Here is an 8,345-nt window from a genome sequence, read left to right as displayed (position 1 = left end):
CTAGTCTGAGCAATTCCCCCTGTCTGTCCCTTCTGCGAATATTGGGTGGAATTTTCTGCAGGCCAGTAACCCGTAAATCCCGAGTATTGCTGGAATGAACCTGCAGAAAATGCATGGCCACTGTAGAGATTATTTTGCCTTTGGACATGTCTTGTTTAGCGCAATTAATATTAGAGATATGCTGTTGTGCTCTTTTACGAAGCTCTTGGGAAGTCTGCCCTACATAGGTTTTGGGGCAAGAACATGTCAAAGCATAGATCACATTGGATGTTTTGCAGTTCATGTAGTCTTTTAAATTATACTCAGTCCCATCTAGGGGATTGGCAAAACAGGAGCCCCTGCTTACCAGCGAGCAGATATTGCATTCCCCACATGGATACATACCTCTAAGGGTACATCCCCTGCCCAGTCTCAAGGTTGGTCTAATAAAATGGCTCCTTGAAAGGGAGTCTCGTAAATTTGGTGCCCTTCTAGCTGTAATTAGAGGGCGCTCTGGTATAAGGTCTGTCACCTTAGGGTCCGTTTTCAAGATGTTCCAGTGTCTCCCGAATAATTCGGAGACTTCCTTCCAGTGGTTGTGGAATGTTGTTATATATCTGAGTTCATTGTCCACTTGTCTATTTCTCGGTTGTAGCAGTTGTGCCCTTGGGACAGATTTGGTTTGCTGTAGGGCATTTTTAATAATCGATCTCGGGTAACCTCTTGCCTGCAGGCGCGTTGAGAGGGCCTTCGCTTGAGAACAAAAATCACTCTGTAGGGTGCAGTTCCTCCGGATTCTGTAAAATTGACCAGTTGGTAAATTTTTCTTCAGATGATGGGGATGAAAGCTTTTGAAATCCAATAATCCATTAGCTGCCGTGTTTTTCCGGAACAGGTCTGTATATATGATGTCGTTTTGACGGATGAGTCTTAAATCTAGAAATTCCGCTGTAGACAAGGATATTTCAAAGGTTAAATGAATGTTATATATATTATCATTCAGCATGCGGAGGAAATCCTCACATCCCTCTCTTGAGCCTGCCCAGATAAACAAAATATCATCAATAAATCGAAACCAATATAAAACATTTTCTCTATAGGCCCGCGATGGGTACATGCTGGTCTCCTCCCACCAACCCATGAATAGGTTGGCAAAGGAAGGAGCACAGCGGGCACCCATCGCGGTACCCGATACCTGTTTGAAAAAAGAAAAATCAAATATAAAATAATTGTGTGTTAACACAAACCTGAGCAGGCTCAAAAGGAAGGAATTGTGTGGGAGCTCCCCGGGATGCGCTCTTCTCAAAAAATGATCTACTGCCCTCAATCCGTCATCATGCGCAATGCTGGTATAGAGAGCAGATACATCAGCTGTCACCAGCCAGGTCTGCTCTGGCAGTCTAACGTCTTTCAATTTCTCTATGAGATGTGTTGAATCTCTAATATAGGACGGCAGGTCCTGTACTAGCGGCTGAAGAAAAAAGTCTATATATACACAAGCTCTTTCCCCTATGCCTCCAATACCCGAGACAATAGGTCTTCCAGGGGGGCACGTAAGATTTTTATGGACTTTAGGAACCAGGTAGAATGTGGGAATCACTGGTTTTTTGACAAATATATAATCTCTCTCCTGTTTTCTAATAACTCCCTCCATCAATGCTGCATCCAGTAGTCTTTCCAGCTTCCAGCAATACTCGGGATTTACGGGTTACTGGCCTGCAGAAAATTCCACCCAATATTCGCAGAAGGGACAGACAGGGGGAATTGCTCAGACTAGAGGCCCGCTGGATATACCAGTTGGGATCAGTGTCACCAGGGGGCCTCAATGAGGATCTCCTGTATACAGGATTCCTTTTACCTTAGCTGGGTCCATTTTTATCTGTATGTGACGGATCCCAGAGCCTTGATTTGGGCAACCTTGTGAGGATATATGAATATATGCCTCACGGGGAGTATACAGCCAATTTACCTTGTGTATGCCAATGGCTATCTTTATAGATTAGGATGATATTGTCAAGCTCATGCCTTGGTGTAAATAAATAAATTATTGGGCATAAATTCTTGTAATAGAGCCATGAGAGTGCATTTATTTAGATTTGCCTATATCAGTTTACCCTGGTTAGGCTGATGTTACATGACGTCATCTATAATACATAGAATGGTATGTTAGGAGTCGAGTTTCCTCTGCTGCACAGGGGGAATCTCGATCCGTCTCCGCTGCGGTCTCCCATTCTCCTCCAGCCGCAGTGGAGTCTGCTCAGCAGGGACGTCGCTCCCAGTGTCTTGCTCGCTCTCACTCTGTACAGAGAGTTACTGCTGCTTCTTCAGCTCCTGCCATTAAAGTCAGTGCTGGTCAGCGGCGAGCGGACTTCCCTGGGACTAAGTCCTTGTTTGCGCACACTGAGCATGCCCAGAGCAAGATCTCCCGTTGGAGATCGAGGGTCATGTGCTCTGGCTCTGCAGCGCATTCCATTGGTCCTCTTGGCAGGTCCTGGAAGGGCAAAGTTTCTTTGGCCACTTCCTGTCCTGCAATTATATAAACTGCGCATGACCGCACGGCCATGCGCTAGTGTACAATTGAATACGTGTGTTTATTGTGAGTGCAAGTCGTTCATTAAATACCCCTACCCTATTGTATGACTGTTCGCGTAAGGAGTATGGCTGCTATCTAGCGCCCGACAAATCACTCAACGTGTCACACACGTATCAGCGTCTATTGCTGTGACCACCAGTGCGGCACCACGTGCCAGTAGTGCGCTTCCTGACCCACGTCTGGGTGCTTAGTGGTGCCTGCCAGAACGGCACAGTTCGCACTTCGGTGCTCTAATTATAAGAGTTGCCTAACACACCCTGTTGCGGTGTTGTGTCAGCAAGTGGTCTAATCGGACTTCAATCCTAGTTGGGGTTAAGTTCGCTGACTGCTTGCTCGCCTTCTATGTGCGGTACCGCGATCCTGTGACGCAACAGGATCGCTTCCTTCACGTTGGGTGAAGTTTAACCCACACGAGCATACTTATGAGTACCGCCATATAGTCCATCATTACTCAGCAGCAGGTTCCATCTCTGCACGGTGGACCCCGGGCTACGAACGCACCGTACACTATCAGTCTTATTATTTGGAGCGTTCCGCTAGCCCTAACATTACACTAGCGCCAGGGTCTGGCTAGTGATGACAGACAAACAGCAATCCCTGCGGTATATACAGCAGCTGGAGGGTAGGTTGGCGGCTCTCGAGAGCGCAACCTCAGCTGTGGATGTTACCGCAGTTGCTGTACAGGCTGCCAGCGTGGCTGCAGCAACTTTGTCCATTGCCACCCCTGTTCCGACATTTTCTCACCTCCCGCTGCCAGAAAAATTTTCTGGTAATAGCAAATTTTGTAGGGGATTCGTGAGTCAGTGCTCTATTCATCTCGAGCTTCTGGCTGCACGTTTCCCCACAGAGCGGGCTAAGGTGGGATTTATTGTGTCTCTATTGTCGGACAGGGCGTTGGAATGGGCTACGCCGCTGTGGGAGCGTGGCGATCATGTGGTGCAGAGTGCTCCTCTGTTTTTGAGCACTTTAAAGCAGGTCTTTTTAGGACCTCAAGTCACCCATGACACTGCGCTCCAACTGCTGGCACTAACTCAGGGTGAGTCCTTGGTCAGTCATTTTGCCGTCCAATTCTGCACTTTAGCATCTGAGCTGGAATGGTCGGATAAAGCTCTTATCCCCATATTTTGGAGGGGCTTGGCTGACCATGTAAAGGACGCTCTGGCCACTAGGGAGATTCCTGCCACACTGGAGGAGTTAATAACAGTCTCCACTCGAATTGACCTCCGTTTTAATGAGCGGAGGTTAGAGTGAGCCCAGTGTAGGCAGAGGTTTCGGCTGGCTCCTACTTTTGCCAAACCTCTGGAATCTCCGGTCCTGGTTCCTGAGTCACATGAGGCCAGGGAAGTGTCACAAGCGGGACCTAAGTCCCGGACCGCTTGTGCACTCAGGGTCTGTCATGTTTGCCAGCAGTCTGGACATTTAGCCACCAGATGTCCTCAGCGGTCGAGGAAACGTCAGCGTCTAGTGGTCGTAGGTGGAGGTACACTAGACACGGCGACGTTTGCCTCTAAATTGTCCTTTAAGGGGACAATCACTATAGGCTCATTCTCCCACTCGGTAGAGCTCTGCGTGGATTCTGGGGCGGAGGGCAATTTTATGTCTTCTGCCTTCGCCCAACGCCACGCAATACCTCTGGTTATGCTAGCTCAACCTGTAACGGTACGAGTGGTGAATGGGTCGACTCTGCCCTCACAGATAACTCACCAGACCATCCCTTTTACTCTGTCCATGTCGCCATCTCATCAGGAGATTATTTCTCTGCTCGTCATTCCAGAGGGAATTGATGAGGTCCTGTTGGGAATACCTTGGCTACGGTACCACTCTCCTCATATCGAGTGGTCCTCAGGCAGAATTCTGGGATGGGGTGAATCTTGTGGGGGTAGGTGTCAGAGGGAGTGCGTTCAGGTAGCTACAACTGAGGTGCCTGCAGATCTTTCCTCTCTCCCCAAGCAGTATTGGTCGTATGCAGACGTATTCTCCAAAAAGGCGGCGGAGACCCTTCCGCCCCATCGCCCCTATGACTGTCCTATTGACCTCTTGCCTGGTGCTGAGCCTCCCCGGGGTCGAGTCTATCCGCTATCTCTCCCGGAGATGGAGGCAATGTCACAGTACATCCAGGAAAATCTGGCAAGAGGGTTCATCAGCAAGTCAGTGTCACCTGCTGGGGCAGGGTTCTTCTTCGTACAGAAGAAGAGTGGGGAATTGCGTCCATGCATAGACTACAGGGGTCTTAACGCCATCACCGTTAAGAATAAATACCCTTTGCCTTTGATATCTGAACTGTTCCATAGGCTTCGGGGAGCAAGGGTATTTACTAAATTAGATCTGCGGGGTGCTTACAACCTGATTCACATCCGTGAGGGGGACGAATGGAAGACGGCTTTTAACACCAGGGATGGGCACTATGAATATCTGGTGATGCCCTTTGGGCTCTGTAATGCCCCAGCCGTTTTCCAAGACTTTGTGAACGATATCTTCCGGGATATGCTTTCCACCTCGGTCGTAGTCTATCTGGATGATATTCTCATCTACTCTCCAGATATTGACTCCCACCGGAGAGATGTTTGCAAAGTCTTCGACCTCCTATGGGCAAACTTCCTCTATGCCAAGTTGGAGACGTGTATGTTTGAGCAGGAGTCCTTACCTTTCCTAGGCTACATCATCTCAGCCCAGGGATTGGCTATGGATCCTGCCAAACTACAGGCTGTGATGGACTGGCAGGAACCCCATTCTCTTAAAGCGGTGCAGCGCTTTATGGGGTTCATCAATTATTATCGCCAGTTCATCCCGCATTTCTCAACTTTGGTAGCTCCCTTGGTTGCCCTCACCAAGAAGGGGGCGAATCCCAAATTGTGGTCTGAGGAGGTCTCCAAGGCCTTTATCTCTATAAAGTCACACTTCGCTAGCGCTCCCATTCTTCATCGCCCCGATGTTGATAAGCCATTTATCATGGAGGTGGATGCCTCTTCTATTGGTGCTGGAGCAGTCCTCTTCCAAAAGGATGCTCAAGGTCGGAAGCATCCTTGCTTCTTTTTCTCCAAGACCTTCGCACCAGCAGAGAGGAATTATTCCATTGGGGACAGGGAGTTGCTAGCCATGAAGTTGGCTTTCTCGGAGTGGAGACATCTCTTGGAGGGAGCACGTTTTCCCTTCCAAGTCTTCACAGATCACAAAAATTTGGTGTATCTGCAGACAGCTCAGCGGTTGAATTCTCGCCAGGCCAGATGGTCCTTGTTCTTCTCCCGGTTTCATTTCACCCTCCATTTCCTTTCTGGGGAGAAGAACATTCGGGCCGACGCTCTCTGTCGCTCCGTTGTGTCATCTGCGGAGGAGGAGGAGCCTCGGCTTATTGTCCCCATCGAGAGTTTGAGAACCGTGGCCCCGGTTTCGCTGGACTCTGTACCCCCGGGCAAGACTTTTGTTCCATCTAGTTTGCGACCGGAGGTTCTCTCTTGGGCGCACTCGTCCAGGGTGGGTGGACATTTTGGTACTAAAAGGACATCAGAGTTACTGGCGAGGACATACTGGTGGCCGCATATGGCTCGTGATGTCACGGAGTACGTTCGGGCGTGTGTCTCTTGCGCCAGGAACAATACTCCTCGGCAATGGCCAGCTGGTTTGCTTTATCCTCTGCCCGTGGCTGACAGGCCCTGGGAGATGGTCGGGATGGACTTTGTGGTTGGCTTACCCAAGTCTCGTAATTGCACCATTATCTGGGTGATCACCGATCATTTTTCCAAAATGGTGCATTTGGTGCCTCTTCCACGGCTACCATCTGCACGGGCGTTGGCTGTCTTGTTTATCAAGCATATCTTTCGCTTACACGGTATGCCAGACAAAATTGTTAGTGACCGGGGTCCCCAGTTTGCGTCTCGATTCTGGAGGGAGCTATGTCGTCTACTCAGTATTGAGTTAAATCTCTCTTCGGCATATCATCCCGAGACGAATGGGTTGGTAGAAAGGGCCAACCAGACCTTGGTCACATATCTGCGACATTTTGTTTCTGCCAGACAGGATGACTGGGCATCCTTGCTACCGTGGGCCGAGTTTGCACTTAACAATGCCGTAGCCGACTCCACCGGTCAGACTCCATTCCTCTTAAATTACGGCCAGCATCCGCGTGTTCCTGTGCCCATGCCTGTGTCTTCCGCTGATCCCAGGGTGGCAGACTGGGCGGTGGAGGCACAGGACATTTGGGATCGCATGCAGGATGCCATTCGGGCCTCTAAGGAGAGAATGAGGGCCTCCGCCGATGTTCATCGGCGCCCCACTCCGACTTTTGCCCCTGGCGACTTGGTGTGGCTCTCCGCCCGTAACATCAGGCTGCGAGTTGAGTCCACTAAGTTTGCTCCTCGCTACTTGGGTCCCTTCAAGGTTCTCGAACAGGTTAATCCTGTGGTCTACCGCCTGGCTCTTCCTCCACGCTTGGGTATCACCGACACCTTTCATGTGTCCCTCTTGAAACCCGTATACATGTCCCGGTTTTCCGAGTCATCTGCCGGGACATCGGGTTCGTCTACGGACGATTACGAGGTGAACGCTATTTTGGGGTGCAAGGTGGTACGCGGCAAAAAGTTTTATTTGGTGGATTGGAAGGGTTATGGTCCAGAGGACAGGTCTAGGGAGCCTGCTGAAAATATTCGGGCCCCACAGCTCATTGCTGCCTTCGAGCGTAGCGAGGCCCAAGGGGGGGGGGCCTAGGAGGGGGGGAGCCTAGGAGGGGGGGTAATGTTAGGAGTCGAGATTCCTCTGCTGCACAGGGGGAATCTCGATCCGTCTCTGCTGCGGTCTCCCATTCTCCTCCAGCCGCAGTGGAGTCTGCTCAGCAGGGACGTCGCTCCCAGTGTCTTGCTCGCTCTCACTCTGTACAGAGAGTTACTGCTGCTTCTTCAGCTCCTGCCATTAAAGTCAGTGCTGGTCAGCGGCGAGCGGACTTCCCTGGGACTAAGTCCTTGTTTGCGCACACTGAGCATGCCCAGAGCAAGATCTCCCGTTGGAGATCGAGGGTCATGTGCTCTGGCTCTGCAGCGCATTCCATTGGTCTTCTGGGCAGGTCCTGGAAGGGCAAAGTTTCTGTGGCCACTTCCTGTCCTGCAATTATATAAACTGCGCATGACCGCACGGCCATGCGCTAGTGTACAATTGAATACGTGTGTTTATTGTGAGTGCAAGTCGTTCATTAAATACCCCTACCCTATTGTATGACTGTTTGCATATGGAGTATGGCTGCTATCTAGCGCCCGACAAATCACTCAACGTGTCACACACGTATCAGCGTCTATTGCTGTGACCGCCAGTGCGGCGCCACGCGCCAGTAGTGCGCTTCCTGACCCACGTCTGGGTGCTTAGTGGTGCCTGCCAGCACGGCACAGTTCGCACTTCGGTGCTCTAATTATAAGAGTTGCCTAACACACCCTGTTGCGGTGTTGTGTCAGCAAGTGGTCTAATCGGACTTCAATCCTAGTTGGGGTTAGGTTCGCTGACTGCTTGCTCGCCTTCTATGTGCGGTACCGCGATCCTGTGACGCAACAGGATCGCTTCCTTCACGTTGGGTGAAGTTTAACCCACGCGAGTATACTTATGAGTACCGCCATATAGTTCGTCATTACTCAGCAGCAGGTTCCATCTCTGCACGGTGGACCCCGGGCTACGAACGCACTGTACACTATCAGTCTTATTATTTGGTGCGTTCCGCTAGCCCTAACATGGTAGGACATCCCAATGCATATAGCTACAAGTCAGCATAGATACAGAGGGTTGGCTAGATATGAAT

Source organism: Ranitomeya imitator, chromosome 3, assembly GCF_032444005.1.
Source record: "Ranitomeya imitator isolate aRanImi1 chromosome 3, aRanImi1.pri, whole genome shotgun sequence".
In the NCBI taxonomy this organism is placed as follows: domain Eukaryota; kingdom Metazoa; phylum Chordata; class Amphibia; order Anura; family Dendrobatidae; genus Ranitomeya; species Ranitomeya imitator.
This window is presented reverse-complemented; position numbering follows the sequence as displayed.